General features: G+C 40.5%; 1 protein-coding gene and 1 pseudogene across 2 annotated transcripts in view; both read left to right on the forward strand.

The window, feature by feature from the left end:
• The window catches only part of LOC124550914 (putative mediator of RNA polymerase II transcription subunit 12), a 456,906-nt gene that overhangs the window by 143,142 nt on the left and 294,404 nt on the right, over window positions 1-19,360 (forward strand). The window lies entirely within an intron of this gene.
• On the forward strand, window positions 1,213-1,330 carry LOC124551419 (annotated as a pseudogene).

Genomic DNA, 19,360 nt, shown 5'->3' on the forward strand with positions numbered 1-19,360 from the left:
CTTGTAGTAGTTTTCCAGTGTTTTCATACATTTTTCCCCTCCCCAATGATAAATGTGCTGTGGAAACCCAACAGTTTAGGGTAATTTTACCATAGACCACCAGTGAAGCAGATTCCCGCAGTATGCAGGTGCGAGAGTGCTTCATCTGCACATGACGAAAAGCTTTAATTAAAGTTTGGAAGCCGTTATGATGGAGCTTTTACTCCGAAATAGGCGCCGGAAATAGAAGCCGAAAAATGCGAAATACAGGCAGTCGACGTTCTTCTATTCAAAAAATGTTATCTTCCAATATCTATGTGTGCCACGTGAAACCAGTATGGATTCGTAAGAAACATCTCTGAAAAAAATTACGCACGTGTATGCAGTCACCTGCTTGATGTTTGCAGCAACAAAACCCGATCTGAGAATACACACCCTTTGTTGATGCATTTGGGAGCACGGAAAACCTCGCAGGAAATGTGGTCGACAGGACCGTGAATAACGAGTATGAGACGAATTGGTTCGTAAAATTTTAGTTGAATTTTGATTACCCCTGTTTATTTCACAGTCTGGAAAAGCAGCCATATTGTCGACTCGACACCTTATTTCATCGCGCATGAAACTTAGGAGCGTGTGTGTGTGTGTGTGTGTGTGTGTGTGTGTGTGTGGGTGTGTGGGAGGGGGGGGGGGGGAGCGTTGCTGCTATTTGAGATTAATGTTAATCCTCAAGCCCAAAAATTCTTATACCTTCAACTTTCATGATGAGGAATCCATTCTTTTGGATAGATTCCCATTATTGATCGAATAGTATACAAGAAACAATCTGTTGTAGTTACTGATCAGCTATCCCCCGTAGGTGTATCGTTTGCTGTGTTACTAAAATTGTATTACCTTCTACAATTGCAGCTCAGCTGCCCCTATCATTAGGTGTATCGTGTCCTATATTACTAAAATTGTGTTATTACCTGCTCTTACAAAAGATTCTCGTCTACAATGAGTGTTAATCTGTTGACATACCGGTACATGAAGGGAAAGAAGTCGCCCGTCAAAGAGCTCTGGGGTGCACTTTTTGTAGCAGTGTGATCATGACGTGGTCCTTTGTCAGCGTTCTATATCTTTTTTATTACAGCACACAAAAAACTAAAATTTTCTATTCCAGTGATACAATGGAAACATTATGCTTTTCGCTTTTGCCTCTAATGCTGCAATATTGAGGTATCCGAAGTATACCTCGGCAACGACCTTGCCGCAGTGGCTACACCGGTTTCCGTGAGATCACCGAAGTTAAGCGCTGTCGGGCGTGGCCGGCACTTGGATGGGTGACCATCCGGGCCGCCATGCGTTGTTGCCATTTTTCTGGGTGCCCTCAGCCTCGTGATGCCAATTGAGGAGCTACTCGACCTAATAGTAGCGGCTCCGGTCAAAGAAAAGCATCAAAACGACCGGGAGAGCGGTGTGCTGACCACACGCCTCTCCTATCCGCATCATCAACTGACGATGACACGGCGGTCGGATGGTCCCGATGGGGCCACTTGTGGCCTGAAGACGGAGTGCTAAGTATGCCTCAATGGCACTTGTTATATGTCATGTATGATCTAGTTTCAGTGTGATACATATTCAGCTAACCTGAGGATGAACTGAATGATGATCTTCATATTTCGTAGAATCTGTTGCAGGTATCTCAGAACCAAATCACCTTAATGGTTTCTAATAAAAACGTGGGACAAACTATTAATGTTGAATAAAGTACACACATACTTTGCTTTTGTTGTACTGTTCAGATGTCAGTGCCAAAAACGTCCGTCTACAAGTTTTCGAATTGGTCACTAATACAGCACAGAAACAGAAATTTTTTAGTATAGTCAGTGTATTTAAAATACATTCTAATGTTATACTGAGGGGAAAGGCTTTTTCTGCTCTATAGAACTTTAATTAAACGTGTATTAAGTCAGTCATTTTATCATCAAACTCTTCAATCGGTCCATATTTGCATAAAGACAACAATGTAGTGTTGTGGGTCCGCCTTGATCTAAAACACTTTTGTTTTATTTATTTAGTTTCTCAAACTAGTTTCAGCAACAGTGTCACCATCATCAGCGGATTTTTCTTTTTTCTAAAAACTTGCAAAACTAGTATCATAATAAACGCTTTTGCAAAAAATTATTACGTGAGTATTGTTTGGTTCCAAATATTGTATCTGTGAATAGTTTGATAATATCTTATTTGTTAGACCATGGCTTCCATATTTGTTGCTGTTACTTCCGGCAAATTTTCTGTGTTTTGTCGTTTCTTCGGGGTATAGCATGTCATCTGCAACATCATGAGCGGCTGTTACCAACAAATATGAGAAAGTGAAATTATATACGTCAGCGTTATACTGTTGGGAATTGCAGTGGTGTCGTGGATACAGTTTTGATGTGCACGAGGTTGGTGGATCAAAACTGTATCCACAACATTACCGCAATTGCCAGTAAAATAAAGCTGACGAATATAAGTTCACTTTTTTATATTTGTTAATAACAGCCGCTCATACAGTTGTAGATGATATGCTGTAAGCCGATGAAACAACAAAACACAGAAAATATCCCGGAAATAACGGCAACAAACGTGCTGCAAGCTGAAGTAAATAGGACACTTTAAAACTATTCACAGACTACAGTATTTGGAAGCAAATATTATCCATATAATAATGTTTTGTAATGTTTATAACGATGCTAATTTTGCATGTTCTTAGCACAAGGAAAACCCCACTGAGCATAGCGATATTGTTGCTGAAACTATTTCGGGAAAGGAGGAGGGGAAAAAAGTGTTTTACATCAAGTCGGACACACAATCCTTCATTGTTGTTGTATTAGGTCAATTAAACAGCGAAAAATAATTTTAAAATCAGGAATAATTCATTTGATTCTGAAATTATTACTTAAGACAAAAATAGCGTATTTTAACGATGGTAAACCAGACATTATTCTTCCTAGTGTCCTGGGTACTGTAATTACATTAAAGATTTTTCTGGAACTATGTACAAAATAGATAGCCACAGAGCTATTGCAGGATATGAACATTCCATGAACAGGAGACACGATTGTGCTTAGAACAATGTGAACAGTATTAAGTATAACATTTATAGTAAATTATATAATATTAATGTATATAATGGTGTCGGGGAGTAGCCAGATGGTGCCAAAGTTCTTTGTTGTTAATCTAAAGAAACTTATTGCAGAATGGCTGCTGTAAGTAGATGACAAACGATTGACGTCGAACCCTGCACCCAGGCGCGCCGATGCTAACGCATCACTGGAGAGGCAGCTCGCTAGCGAATGGCATTGGCTAACACTGTTTTCTGAGTGGGAGTTGTTACTGAGTCAGCATGGCATGACAGCATCCTGGCTCAAGTGGCCAGTCTAGCGGGAGACAGCTTGCACACGTTCCTTGGCAGATTTTCTGCTATCAGTTCCTCAAGGGACATGGAGTGGTTTAATTGATGACATTGCTACTAATTATTCGTCTCACAGTCTTTGCATCTAAATGCCTTGCTGCTTTGAGTCAGTCACACATGATGCAAAGACAGGAAACACTAACTGTGCGGTACTATTGTGACACTTGGTCGATATGCTGCTTTTCAGCTTTGAACCACTATTTATATGTACCTTATTAGCATCAAATAGTATCCACAAACTATTGCCCTGTTGGTCGTCATACTACCACATTATACATTTTGTTAGCTAATGATTATCCTATTTCCTAAAACATTTTCAACCATTTATAGCACGCACTCTTCTTCGTATACCCACATGTGCACTAGTACAGAGTAATAAATTTCTACTTCTCAGTTTACAACAACCTGTGTTTGTATTTATATATTAATTACATTGACCTTAATTTTCTCGGCATGCATAGCCTTCCTTACCTTACCCATCCATTTTCTCTGTACTGCATGGAATATTGCCCTTTCTGTCAGCATAACCAGAGTACTATAATTGCGATGTGGCTTGCAGTATTGCATGTCCAGGAAAATTACTTCGGGTACACACAACCGATGTTAGCAGTTCATCCCTCAGCCCCCTTCCCAGGTACAGTAACTGTATCTATCCCTGGCATAATGGGAACAGGACAGCAGGAAGAAGACCAGCTTATGGGTACAAGCATGCTGCAAGTGATGTAAAACGTGCAGTTGCTGCTACTGAAATTTGCTGATGTTGTACATTTTCAACCACCATTGCTGTGTTCATTAGCACTATGTTTCCGCTTGCACTATCCCACTTCTGATATCAAAAGCAGTGGTATTGGGGAGTGTTAGTATGGTGGAGGTGTGTGGAGAAGTAGATGATGGAGGCAGCCAAGTGTTGCCAATGTTCTTTGTTGCTAATTGTAAACTGATGTAGTGCAGCGTACCAGTGATAAGGTGGTGATACGTGACTGGTGGTGAACTCTGAACCCAGGCACGTTAGTGTGGACGCGCCGCTATAGCACTTCCCAAAGAGCCAACTTGGCAGGGAGCAGTATTGACTATCGGCACATTCTGAGCAGCCACCTGTGGCCGAGTCAGGATTGTGTGATAAGCTGGTGCAGTGGATGGGACGGCGCCTCTGCTGGCATTGTACCCCAGTGGCACAGAGTTCGGAGGGCCTCAGATTGTTCAGTCTTGTCGAAGCAATAGCAGAGTGAAGGCAATCTGTTTACTAGGCCATCAGGTAGTGGTTGTTGGTGTGCAGTCCGACTGTGTTGATGATAGCTACATGTCACAGCACAGACCTACACATGGCAGGCGGCGATGCAACAAGAAGTCCAGAAGATGACCTGCTGAGATGGCTTGGGAGTGTCTATATGCAGGGTGTACATAAAGTCCGGGAGCACTTTCAATTATTTATTGCACAAGAACCAAACATTGTACAGATATCTTACATATGTGATTTTGAAGAGGGAACCTGAAAGGTTTTTTTTTTTTTTTTCATATATACTGCCACAGCATAGTTTGGTAATTTGCCGATAGTTGCAAACATGGCGAGTTCAGGTGCAGAGCAAGCTTTCTGTGTATTGCAGTTCATGAAATGGCCTGCCCGATCACCAGATCTCACTCCATGTGACTTCTTTCTGTAGGGACACATTAAAGATATGGTTTATATACCACCTCTACTACGTGATGTAGCAGAGCTCCGGGAGAGAATACGGGAAGCGACAGCCAAAGTCAATGATGTCATGCTGGAACGGGTATGGCAAGAGTTTGATTACCATATTAACATTTTCCAGGTCACTCGAATGTTTGTAAAAAAAAAAAAAAAAACTTTCAGAGTTTCTATTCAAAATGCAATATGTATAACATCTATACAATGTTTAGTTCTTGTGCAATAAATAATTGGACTTAATCTACAGCCTGCACAGCCAAAAGGAACTAGTTAGTGCAGAATGCAAATACTGCCCCATGCTTCAGTGCTCTCCAAACTTGTTCAAGTACGGTATTTGCTCAGACAACGAGGTTGCTGCTGAGAAACGTGTTATTACTGTCGAATGCTATCACAGTTGGCTTTGTCGTGTGACTTGAATACAGCATCATGTTCCTATGTGGATATGTACTGGTACAGTAATGTAATAATTTCCAAACAAGAATATTATGACCTAAAAGTCATTGTCTTGCTGGAATTGTAATTTTTGCTTTTATTGAAAACAGGAAGTGTAATATTAAATTTTTGAAGCATACTTCATCAGTACCAGCAAGTTATTTTTTTAATGATATCATCAGATCCGTTTATCATTCCATTAAATGAATTCTGAAAGGTTCTCAGAAAATACATAATTGAATAAACGACATGTTTAACACAATTTACCGGAATCAGATTGGATACGGCACTTTGACTAAAAATACGAGATATTCTATACATTGCAGCACATTATGTGAGCTACAGAACTTAACTGTCATTGATGTTCATCAGCGTGTTTTACTTCTTCATGGGGCAGGGGAACATTTTGTTTCCCACAAATTAGAAGGGGAATTCCAAAGATGTAATTACCACCCATTGTCATTTGTTACGTCTTTTTCCAAAATTTTTGTGTAGTAACTTGATTCAATCATAGTTTGGATTTCAAAAGGACTATTCTACCGAGTCCCCTGTTTATACATTTATTGAGCACATAATATCTTGAAATCATGAAGTATCACCAGCTGGTGTATTTGATTGTGTCAGTGATAACATTCTGTTAGAGATACTCAGTTTTTGTGAAATATGTAGTTCAGCACATGCCTGGTTTAGTTTTTATTTAAGAAACAGAATGCAGAAGGTTAATATAGGCTGTTCACGCAATACAAAGAAGAATGCCTTATCATCTGCATGGGGAGAAATTACAATGGGAGCCTCATTGGGTTCAGTCATTGGCCCACTATCGTTCTTTATTTATGTTAATGATCTATCGTTTTTCTTGAATCAGGAGGCAGAATTAGTCTGTCTGCAGGTGACACGAGCGTTACTGTAAAGCCAAGCAGAAAAGCATCACCATAAAAAGTGAATGAGGTTTTGGGTGAATTTACTGACTGGTTTTGTACAAATGGTCTACCTTTAAACTTTGAGAAATCACAGGTCATCCAGTTTTGTGGTGTCAAAAATATCCTACCTCTCATTGACATAGTATAGCAACAAGAAACAATAGACAGGGTAGAATGTTGAAAGTTCTTTTGTGTGCATTGATGAAAATTTAACCTTAAAGTAAGGAGATAGTATACTTACTAAAACATTTGCCATAAGAATCATTACCAACTTTGTAGATACAGAATTCGGTAAGTTAATATATTTTGGATATTTGCATTCACTGCTGTCTTATGGAATGATATTGTGGGGAAAGCCCTCACTTAGGCAAAAAAGTTCATTGCTCAAACGAAAGTAATTATAGTTTGTGTGAGTTTCATAGAAATACGTATTAAGGCATCTATATAAGCAACTGTGCATGTTACCCATAGGCTCACAGTACATTATTTCATTTGCGAAATTTGCTATCAGCAGTCCTTTTGGGTTTCAGAGTTACAGAAATACCCACAAATTCAGAAGCAAAAGAAAAAACTGATTTGCGTTACTCGTTAATGAATCTAGCTCTGACACAGAAAGGGTTGAAATACGCTGCTATGACACTCTTTGACAGTCTACCTATGGAAATAAAATGTCTAATGGATACCAGAAGTGTCTTCAAATAGAGGTTAAACATGTTTCTCCTTAACAACTCACTCTGTACCACAGAGCAATTGTTGAATAGAAATAAATTACCCACATTTAGCGAAAGCGTGTGTGTGTGTGTGTGTGTGTGTGTGTGTGTGTGTGTGTGTGTGTGTGTGTGTGTGAATTAACTACTCCTTTACTCGAATTACAAATGTGGTATTAAATAATTGTTGCAGTGAAATAGTTGACTAATGTATTTGCAAATATACTCGGGAACTAAATCTCCTAAAATACGGGTAAAATTCATACTGGCCGATGTTTGTGTATCTTAACATTATTTTTTGATGGAAATGACACAATTTGAGACTTTACTGGTCTCATACAGATATGATTTTATCTATATAGACTAAAGTGGCGAGTGAAAATTTGCTCCAAGGCTGGGAATCAAACCAATGTCAGTACATGAAATTACAACATAAAAGTAATAACAGATAAAAATAAAATGTTTATGAACGCGAAAAAAGTCAAGCCATAAGTGTAATGAAACGCAATCAACAATACATCAACAATTAGCTTAATTTTTCAAGGAATTCCACGACAGAATAGAAGTAGTGACCCATGAGGCAACTCTTCAGTTTCGATTTGAAAGTGCTTGGTTTACTGCTAAGATTTTTGAATTCTAATGGTAGTTTATTGAAAGTGGATGTAGCAGTATACTGCACACCTTTTTGCACAAGAGTTAAGGAAGTCCGATCCAAATGCAGGTTTGATTTCCGCCAAGTATTAACTAAGGGAAAGCTGCTTATTCTTGGGAATAAGCTAATATTATTAACAAGAAATGACAGTAAGGAATATATATTGAGAGGCCAACGTCAAAATACCCAGACTCGTGAACAAGGGTTGACAAGAGGTTCGTGACTACTGAGTACTTAAATTGTTCAGGAGACTGTTCCCAAAGGAAAAATTTACAAATATGGCTAAATACAGGGCTAACATGTACAGCACAGTACTTTAATATTCTGCTAGGCACTCAGTCATATCCATGAGAGTCCTTAGTCTTTAGTGATTCAATCTCCCCCTTGTCTGTATCACAGAGGAGTATTTCAGACATCAATCTCAGAAAGATATTTGCCAAGAGAGGTATATGATTCCCTGTAGAAGCTAAATTTTAATATAATTCACCAGCAATGCTCAGAAAATGATGGTTAAATACTCTACATATATCTGATGTATCAGTAACAGAAATATTTTTACTACGAACTGCCTTTATATTGTCGAACTTGTGCTGCTGATCATACATTTCCTGTACACCTGACCACATGGTTTTAATTTTATACTGTGAATTAGCTATTTTATTTGCATACCACATACTATTTGCCCTCCTAATAACATTTTTAAGCACCTTACAGTACTGTTTGTAATGGGCTACTCTAGCTTGATTGTGGCTACTTCTAACATTTTGATATGTTTGACATGATTACAAGGCAGGTGCGTTAGAAACTAAGCTACCTTGGCACAGTGGTTCGCTCAACTGGACAGATTATCCTGGCATGCCTTCCTGTCAATGTTAATTCTCGCTGGCTGCCCCTCTCTACTTTAAATTCTATGCTAGTTGAAGCATGGTTTGGGGGAGGGTGATTTGTTCAGTAAATTTCATAATTGTGAAACAATGATGTGATGTAATTATGTATATGGATTTGTTTTGCATCCCTTACATAATCACGGTGAGGGGTTTGCAGGGGACTGATGACCTCAGATGTTAAGTCCCATAGTGTTCAGAGCCAGCCAGGGGTTTGCATCCCATGGTATTATCATGTCTCTACACTTATGCTCAATAGGCTTGAAATAATGGTGCTTCCCATAATGGTGTGTGAGCATAGTCATTGACATACATTTTGCTGATGGTTGTAAGATACAATCCCATTAGGTGCTGGAAATTTTAATTTTTGAGTCTTTATCGAAATTAATTACTTTTTAGGTTAAATGTATTTTTTTTTGTTTTTTGAAATTTCTAATCTTTGGTCGCATCATTGTAATCAATGTATTAACTTTTTTATTTGCTATTATTTTTTCTTCCTATCATTATTTTTTATTTGGAGTCTTCATGCATATGATTTTAATTATTTTTATTTAGTTATCATAATATTTAAACATTCCAAAACTCCATTCTATCTGTTGCGAAACAAAAGACGTAATCCATTTATAATGGCAGTGCAGTGGTGTCAAAAGTGAATTTGTCGTTACTAGCTGTATTTTTTGTGGTAATCGACATAAAATATACATTTGGAACATAAATTCTTGTTGCACAATGAAGAAAATAACGCTGATGAAGGGTTAAACTAAAGAAGGGATTATAAATAAGAAGATATTCAAGCAAAATGAGAAATAGAAATAATGTATGCAATAACTTGGATGAAAATTTAAAATGATGACACAGAAGAAATTAAATCGAAGTTGATACATAAAAATAATTAATGTAACATGGCCGAAACTCTAAATGAGAAAAGAATGGTAGGAACAAAAAATTAGAGCGAATAAAATGGTTATGGTGATGATTAAAATGACATGGCAATTATTATAAATAAAAAATTACATTTAAACCAATTAACTTAATACAAATAATGATCAAAGTAATTTCTGTAAAAATAAAAATAAAAATTTCATTATAATGCCTCAGCATGGGTTTTGAGTGTTTTTCGATATGGGAATGACTTTGAAATATCTCGTCTGGATTCATTCTGCACTTGGCGTTTCAATGCCAGTCCTCCTGCCTTTTATAACATACACATTTCTGTTGTATGAAGCTTCGTTTGGTGAGTCCTTTTTGATGCCTAGACTTCACTGTCTTACAATAGCGCTGGTCTTAATAGCCATTTTATAAATTTTGCCTTCAGTTTTTGGGCATTTTTGTACTGTACAGAACCGCTGAAAGCAGATGGTATGCTTCGAGTTATGTCTGCTTCAGCTGATCCATACCCTAATATTACTGACCCCAGGAAATTGTAGCTCTTGAAAGTATGACATTATCAAGCTTGATATCTGCGGTTCTTATTGCATAGGAGCTGATGTTGCACACACGTGAACTCGATCTTTGTTATACTGATGCATTTACGCATGGGTTATAACCCATTTGTTTCAAGTTCCTTCCTCCACTCCTCAAGATTCCCTTGAGTTCCCTGGAAGTTACCAGACATAATGGCTGCCTCATGAGCATGCAACAGATTCAACGGTTTTGCTTTCTGCATGTTTGCAGTTGGGTAACTCATTACAGTTCTTAACAGATGTGAGCGGTAAAATATAGATTTTAGTCTGATGAAAGATTGCTTTCCTGCAGCCAGCAGCCGTTGCATCAACCTTAGTCGCATTCAAGAGCGAGACGGAATTAGGTCAAGACAATTGGTCGCTGTTAGGAAGTATTTTACAGTTCATGAACTAGTTTCACAAATGGATCTGTCGAAACCAATGAAGTGTCAGTGCCGGAAAGGGAGAAATTCAAGCCCAAGTTTAATAATGGACGTTTTACTCACTGCATAGCAGAGATAAAAGTGATTACAATTCTCGCTGTACTGTGTGCCAGCCATAATTAAGTTTGACTCAAAGAGGCGCAAGTGGCGTTGGAATCACACATTAAAAAAATCCTGATTTTTCTTAGAAAAACCTGGCGACCCAGGTGCTGTGAAACCGGGGTGATACAAGTTGAGGCTAATTGTCTGTTCGGTATGGGAGTATAGCAGTTTGTGTCAAAACTGCTAATGTGTTAGAAATTTGTTCGATCTCGCAGATATCGGATGATTGTTTAAAGACGACAAGATCTGTATGGCGTTCCTGACAATTGATAGAAAGTTATCACTAAGTAGCTCTATAGAGCTCCGCAGTTCGCCTGTGGTCCAATTTCATTTCATAGTTGCCATCCGTCAGACACTGCACGGTGTGTGGTGGAGGGTACGACTGGTATCACCATTATTTAAACCCGGGTTTCCACTTCCATTGTAGAAGGGAAGGACGACTTGACAGACGGAGTTGGATGGACTATACACGTGAAATTCTGACGGTAGCAGGGGCTGTTTACATCTTGTAACGACGCCAGGCGGCAGTTGTAAGAGTCGAGGGGCGTGAAAGAGAAGCAGTGCTTGGGAAGAGAGTAAGCCTGCCCTCTGTAGATTCAGCAAGCAGTAAGGCAAACCATAGGAAAATTTGGAGTGAGATTAAAGTCCAGGGAGAAGAAATGAAAACTCCGAGATTTGCCGATGACATTGTAATTCCGTCAGAGACAGCAAAGGACTTGAAGAGCAGTTGAACGGAATGAAAAGTGTGATGAAAGGAGAATATAAGACGAACATCAACAAAAGTAAAACAAGGATGATCGAATGTAATCGAATGAAATCGGGTGATGGCGACAGAATTAGATTAGGAAACGACACTGAAAGTAATTGACAGGCTTTGCTATCTGGGCAGCGAAATAACTGAAAATGGTCGAACTAGAGAGGATACAAAATGCAGAATGCCGACAGCAAAAACAGGTTTTCTGAAAAAGAGAAATTTGTTAACAACTATATAAATAAAAATGTAAATGTTCGTTAGTTCAAAATCTTAAATGTCCGAAAGTTCTTGAAATGTTGACACAACACTGCATTCGAATACACGCGTGTTTCTGTATAGCGTTGCTTTTATATAGTCTGCATTGCCAACTTATAATGTGTATAAATACGTTGTTGCTGTTGTTGTTGTGGTCTTCAGTCTTGAGACTGGTTTGATGCAGCTCTCCATGCTACTCTATCCTGTGCAAGCTTCTTCATCTCCAAGTACCTACTGCAACCTACATCCTTCTGAATCTGCTTAGTGTATTCATCTCTTGGTCTCCCTCTACGATTTTTACCCTCCACGCTGCCCTCCAATGCTAAATTTGTGATCCCTTGATGCCTCAAAACATGTCCTACCTACCGATCCCTTCTTCTAGTCAAGTTGTGCCACAAACTTCTCTTCTCCCCAATCCTATTCAATACCTCCTCATTAATTACGTGATCTACCCACCTCATCTTCAGCATTCTTCTGTAGCACCACATTTCGAAAGCTTCTATTCTCTTCTTGTCCAAACTATTTATCGTCCATATTTCACTTCCATACATGGTTACACTCCGTACAAATACTTTCAGAAACGACTTCCTGACACTTAAATCTATACTCGATGTTAACAAATTTCTCTTCTTCAGAAACGCTTTCCTTGCCATTGCCAGTCTACATTTTATATCCTCTCTACTTCGACCATCATCAGTTATTTTGCTCCCCAAATAGCAAAACTCCTTTACTACTTTAAGTGTCTCATTTCCTAATGTAATTCCCCCAGCATCACCCGACTTAATTCGACTACATTCCATTATCCTCGTTTTGATTTTGTTGATGTTTAGTTTATACCCTCCTTTTGACACTGTCCATTCCGTTCAACTGCTCTTCCAAGTCCTTTACTGTCTCTGACAGAATTACAATGTCATCGTTGAACCTCAAAGTTTTTATTTCTTCTCCATGGATTTTAATGCCTACTCCGAACTTTTCTTTTCTTTCTTTTACTGCTTGCTCAATATACAGATTGAATAGCATTGGGGATAGGCTACAACCCTGTCTCACTCCCTTCCCAACCACTGCTTCCCTTTCATGTCCCTCAACTCTTATAACCGCCATCTGATTTCTGTACAGAGTGTAAATAGCCTTTCGCTCCCTGTATTTTACCCGTGCCACCTTCAGAATTTGAAACAGAGTATTCCAGTTAACATTGTCAAAAGCTTTCTCTAAGTCTACAAATGCTAGAAACATAGGTTTGCCTTTCCTTAATCTTTCTTCTAAGATAAGTCGTAGGGTCAGTATTGCCTCACGTGTTCCAACATTTCTACGGAATCCAAACCGATCTTCCCCGAGGTCGGCTTCTACCAGTTTTTCCATTCATCTGTAAAGTATTCGCGTTAGTATTTTGCAGCTGTGACTTATTAAACTGATAGTTCGGTAAGTTTCACATCTGTCAGCACCTGCTTTCTTTGGGATTGGAATAATTATATTCTTCTTGAAGTCTGAGGGTATTTCGCCTGTCTCATACATCTTGCTCACCAGATGGTAGAGTTTTGTCTGAACTGGCTCTCCCAAGGCTGTCATTAGTTCTAATGGAATGTTGTCTACTCCCGGGGCCTTGTTTCGACTTAGGTCTTTCAGTGCTCTGTCAAACTCTTGACGCAGTATCGTATCTCCCATTTCATCTTCATCTACATCCTCTTCCATTTCCATAATATTGTGCTCAAGAACATCCCCCCTGTATAGACCCTCTATATACTCCTTCCCCCTTTCTGCTTTCAGTTCTTTGTTAGAACTGGGTTTCCATCTGAGCTCTTGATATTCATGCAAGTGGTTCTCTTTTCTCCAAGGGTCTCTTTGATTTTCCTGTAGGCAGTATGTATCTTACCCCTCGTGAGATAAGCCTCTACATCGTTACATTTGTCCTCTAGCCATCCCTGCTTAGCCATTTTGCACTTCCAGTCGATCTCATTTTTGAGACGTTTGTATTACTTTTTGCCTGCTTCACTTACTGCATTTTTGTATTTCCTCCTTTCATCAATTAAATTCATTATATCTTCTGTTACCCAAGGATTTCTACTAGCCCTCGTCTTTATACCTACTTCATCCTGTGCTGCCTTCACTATTTCATTCCTCAAAGCTACCCATTCTTCTTCTACTGTATTTCTTTCCCCCATTCCTGTCAATCGTTCCCTTATGCTCTCCCTGAAACTCTGTACAACCTCTGGTTATCCAGGTCCCATCTGCTTAAATTCCCACCTTTTTGCAGTTTCTTCAGTTTTAATCTACAGGTCATAACCAATAGATTGTGGTCAGAGTCCACATCTGCCCCTGGAAATGTCTTACAATTTAAAACCTGGTTCCTAAATCTCTGTCTTACCATTATATAATCTATCTGATACCTTTTAGTATCTCCAGGGTTCTTCCATGTATACAACCTTCTTTCATGATTCTTGAACCAAGTGTTAGCTATGATTAAGTTATGCTCTGTGCAAAATTCTACCAGGCGGCTTCCTCTTTTCCTATTTGTTTTATTGATTATTAAACCTACTCCTGCATTACCCCTATTTGATTTTCTATTTATAACCCTGTATTCACCTGACCAAAAGTCTTGTTCTTCCTGCCACCGAACTTCACTAATTCCCACTATATCTAACTTTAAACTATCCATTTCCGTTTTTAAATTTTCTAACCTACCTGTCCGATTAAGGGATCTGACATTCCATGCTCCAATTCGTAGAACGCCAGTTTTCTTTCTCCTGATAACGACGTCCCCTTGATTAGTACCCGCCCGGAGATCCGAATGGGGGACTATTTTACCTCTGGAATATTTTACCCAAGAGGACGCCATCATCATTTAATCATACAGTAAAGCTGCATCCCCTCGGGAAAAATTACGGCTACAAACAGTCTCAAAAAAAAGTTCTTCACCGATTTACTTCATATTTTTACATAATACTCCAATAAACTTTCGGATGGGTATAGGCCATGTGTAAAGATGATAGCAAAAATGTAGAAAAGTTCTTCACATGGGCGCAGGCTATATATTTTTGCTACACAACGATGTTCGGGTGTACCGGTACTGCAAGAAAGTAAGTGCTGTGCTTTGCGCTGCTGTGAAAAAGTGCAGTTTTTGTTTCCTTTCTCGGAATCACTTTTAACTACATTGGGTGGGCATTTAACAATAACTGTGTATACAACAGTGTGCTGTTTTGTTTTCCTTCGGCCGGCTGGATTGGTCGAGCGGTTCTAGGCGCTACAGTCTGGAACCGCACGACCGCTACGGTCGCAGGTTCGAATTCCGCCTCGGACATGGGTGTGTGTGTGATATCCTTAGGTTAGTTAGGTTTAAGTAGTTCTAAGTTCTAGGGGACTGATGACCTCAGAAGTTAAGACCCATAGTGCTCAGAGCCATTTGAACAAAAATTTCCTCTTCGTGGTCTGTTTTCGCAGAAAACAGAAAAACTGTATTTATGGCTTATCAGCTTACGGTTAGAATACTACTACAGAATCCGAATTTGCAATAACAATAAATAAGGCTCAGTATCAGGGACAGGGCGAGGAATAAATGGACAGGGAAAGGGGGGGGGGGGGGGAAGGATATGGACATAGAGACATTGAGGGGGAAGGAGGAGATTGACGGAGAGGGGTAAGAGGAGATTGGGAAAGAGAGAGAGAGAGAAGGGTGGGAGCAAGGGGAAGAAGGAAGAGACTGACGAGGGGGGGGGGGGGAGTAGAGTAGAAAATATCCAGTTCCCACACGTCTTTAGAACTTGCGAAGCATTGCTGGATTCAGTAGTCTAAAATATATTTGTTATGAAGGTGTTTGTATGAAGTGTAGTCTTGCACATATGTGCCGGCCGCGGTGGTCTAGCGGTTCTAGGCGCGCAGTCCGGAACCGCGCGACTGCTACGGTCGCAGGTTCGAATCCTGCCTCGGGCATGGATGTGTGTGATGTCCTTAGGTTAGTTAGGTTTAAGTAGTTCTAAGTTCTAGGGGACTGATGACCACAGATGCTAAGTCCAATAGTGCTCAGAGCTATCTTGCACATATGTGAAACATGGATGATAAGAAGTCCAGACAGCAAGAGAATAGACTATTTTTAAGCGGGGTGCTACAGGAAAATGCTGAAGATCAGATTGGTTGATCAAATAACTAACCAGGAGATACCGAGTATAACTGAGCTTAACTAAAAGAAGAGGTTGGTTAACGGGACACGTCCACATATACGAAGGAATCGTTAATTTGGTAATAATGAAGGAAGTGAAAAGGGGGGGGGGGGAGGATTGTGGATGGAGACTAAGCTTTAACTAGTAACTTGGCAGAAATGGATGAGGGTCGAGGGTTGCAGTACTTGGCCAGAGGTGAACACAGTAGCACGGGATAGACTAGCGAGAGAAAGGTGCTTCAAACCAGTCTTCTTGTTAAATACAACAGCTGTGTGGCCGAATTGAAGAGTTTTTATCAAACAGAACACAGCATGTTGTTCTCAATGGAGAGACGTCTACAGACGTTAAAGTAACCTCTGGCGTGCCACAGGGGAGTGTTATAGGACCATTGCTTTTCACAATATGTATAAATGACCTAGTAGATAGTGTCGGAAGTTCCATGCGGCTTTTCGCGGCTGATGCTGTGGTATACAGAGAAGTTGCAGCATTAGAAAATTTCAGCGAAATGCAGGAAGATCTGCAGCGGATAGGCACTTGGTGCAGGGAGTGGCAACTGACCCTTAACACATACAAATGTAATGTATTGCGAATACATAGAAAGAAGGATCCTTTATTGTATGATTATATGATAGCGGAACAAACACTGGTAGCAGTTACTTCTGTAAAATATCTGGGAGTATGCGTACGGAACGATTTGAAGTGGAATGATCATATAAAATTAATTGTTGGTAAGGCGGGTACCAGGTTGAGATTCATTGGGAGAGTGCTTAGAAAATGTAGTCCATCAACAAAGGAGGTGGCTTACAAAACACTCGTTCGACCTATACTTGAGTATTGCTGATCAGTGTGGGATCCGTACCAGGTCGGGTTGACAGAGGAAATAGAGAAGATCCAAAGAAGAGCGGCGCGTTTCATCACAGGGTTATTTGGTAACCGTGATAGCGTTACGGAGATGTTTGGCAAACTCAAGTGGCAGACTCTGCAAGAGAGGCGCTCTGCATCGCGGTGTAGCTTGCTGTCCAGGTTTCGAGAGAGTGCGTTTCTGGATGAGGTATCGAATATATTGCTTCCCCCTACTTATACCTCCCGAGGAGATCACGAATGTAAAATTAGAGAGATTAGAGCGCGCACGGAGGCTTTCAGACAGTCGTTCTTCCCGCGAACCATACGCGACTGGAACACGAAAGGGAGGTAATGACAGTGGCACGTAAAGTGCCCTCCGCCAGACACCGTTGGGTGGCTTGCGGAGTATAAACGTAGATGTAGATGTCTGTACAGAACAATACATTCTTAATAGACGGAATATTCATTTATGTGGTTTTAGGGAAACTTTGGAGGATGCATTTATGGTAAATGCAATATTGTGTAGAGTCTATTAGAAATGCTACCATTAATGTAAGAAATTCAATTGTGATAATCGTAAAAAAATAACATTTTGTAATATTTTGGTGTAAAAAATTTATTCTTATATATTCTACCAAAAGGATAAGTTTATAAAGCAGTGCTTTGTTAAAATTATACTCCTGTTAATTATAAGTTATTCGGTCATATTAATTTGATTACATTGTACCGCAACAGGGATGAATAATGCATCGAGCAGAAACAGTCTATCTAAATTAACGCCTTTGCGTTCTTAAGCAGCGCATGCGATGACTTCACAGTTCGATCGCCGTTTGTGGCACACTCACTGTTATTGCTTTTAAGCTGCACCGCCGGGCAGACAGCTTGTGTCAAACTGCTTCATCTGCTAATTTCCTAAGTGCAGTTTTATGCCCCTGCGCTTCTGGGGCTGAGAAACGAGAACGACAAGTGGAACGTAAAGGGGTTGGACAAAAACGTGGAATCACCGAGAAAAGTGCGTGCTCGAATGTAAATCCATATGCTAGCCAAGCACGCGGGTAGCCATATTGCATGTGCCCACGAACGTAATCTGTACAGCGTCGTCAGTACGTCGCAAATGTCAGGCGTGGTCAGAACAAAAGGTTCAAATGGCTCTGAGCACTATGGGACTTAACTGCTGTGGTCATCAGTCCCCTAGAACTAAGAACTACTTAAACCTAACTAACCTAAGGACATCACACATATCCATGCCCGAGGCAGGATTCGAACCTGCGACCGTAGCAGCAGCGCGGTTCCAAACTGTAGCACCTAGAACCGCTCGGCCACACCGGCCGGCAATGTGGTCAGAACAATCCCCTTTGTAGTGGGGAGGGCATTGTGTCGCAACCAAGTGAATTCGAAAGAGGCCAAATTGTTGGTGCTCGTTTGGTGCGTGCTTCAGTAAGCAAGGTAACAGAAGTGTTACGGCGTAGCCACCATGTCGAAAATAAACATCAGCGCGATCGAAAGTGTGTGTTGAGTGATTCTGGCAGATGGTTATTGTAGAGGATTGCGATGAAGAATTAAGAGGGCGACAAATGCAAAAGTCGCTACAGAACGAACGGCGGACTAGCTAACCCTGTCGGCGCCAAAACAACACGGAGACAGCTCCATAAGCAGGGGATTCAGAACCAGCTGTCATTCCAAATCCACTCATTAGTGATGCAAATGTCCGTAACAGGGAAACGTGGTGCCGAAGCCATAAAACTTGGACTATGCAGAAATGGAAGAAAGCCATTTGGTCGGAAGAGGCTGACACTGAAGCGCCAAAGTAACTGGTACAGGCATGCGTATTCAAATACAGAAATACAGGGCTATTACAAATGATTGAAGCGATTTCATAAATTCACTGTAGCTCCATTCATTGACGTATGGTCACGACGCACTACAGATACGTAAAAAAACTCATAAAGTTTTGTTCGGCAGAAGCCGCACTGTAGGTCCTGCCGCGAGAGCGCTCGAGAGCGCAGTGAGACAAAATGGCGACAGGAGCCGAGAACGCGTATGTCGTGCTTGAAATGCACTCACATCAGTCAGTCATAACAGTGCAACGACACTTCAGGACGAAGTTCAACAAAGATCCACCAACTGCTAACTCCATTCGGCGGTGGTATGCGCAGTTTAAAGCTTCTGGATGCCTCTGTAAGGGGAAATCAACGGGTCGGCCTGCAGTGAGCGAAGAAACGGTTGAACGCGTGCGGGCAAGTTTCACGCGTAGCCCGCAGAAGTCGACGAATAAAGCAAGCAGGGAGCTAAACGTACCACAGCCGACGGTTTGGAAAATCTTACGGAAATGCCTAAAGCAGAAGCCTTACCGTTTGCAATTGCTACAAGCCCTGACACCCGATGACAAAGTCAAACGCTCTGAATTTTCGGCGCGGTTGCAACAGCTCATGGAAGAGGATGCGTTGAGTGCGAAACTTGTTTTCAGTGATGAAGCAACATTTTTTCTTAATGATGAAGTGAACAGACGCAATGTGCGACTCTGGGCGGTAGAGAATCCTCACGCATTCGTGCAGCAAATTCGCAATTCACCAAAAGCTAACGTCTTTTGTGCAATCTCACGGTTTAAAGTTTACGGCCCCTTTTTCTTCTGCGAAAAAAACGTTACAGGACGCGTGTATCTGGACATGCTGG

This window comes from Schistocerca americana, chromosome 9, assembly GCF_021461395.2.
Source record: "Schistocerca americana isolate TAMUIC-IGC-003095 chromosome 9, iqSchAmer2.1, whole genome shotgun sequence".
Lineage (NCBI taxonomy): Eukaryota > Metazoa > Arthropoda > Insecta > Orthoptera > Acrididae > Schistocerca > Schistocerca americana.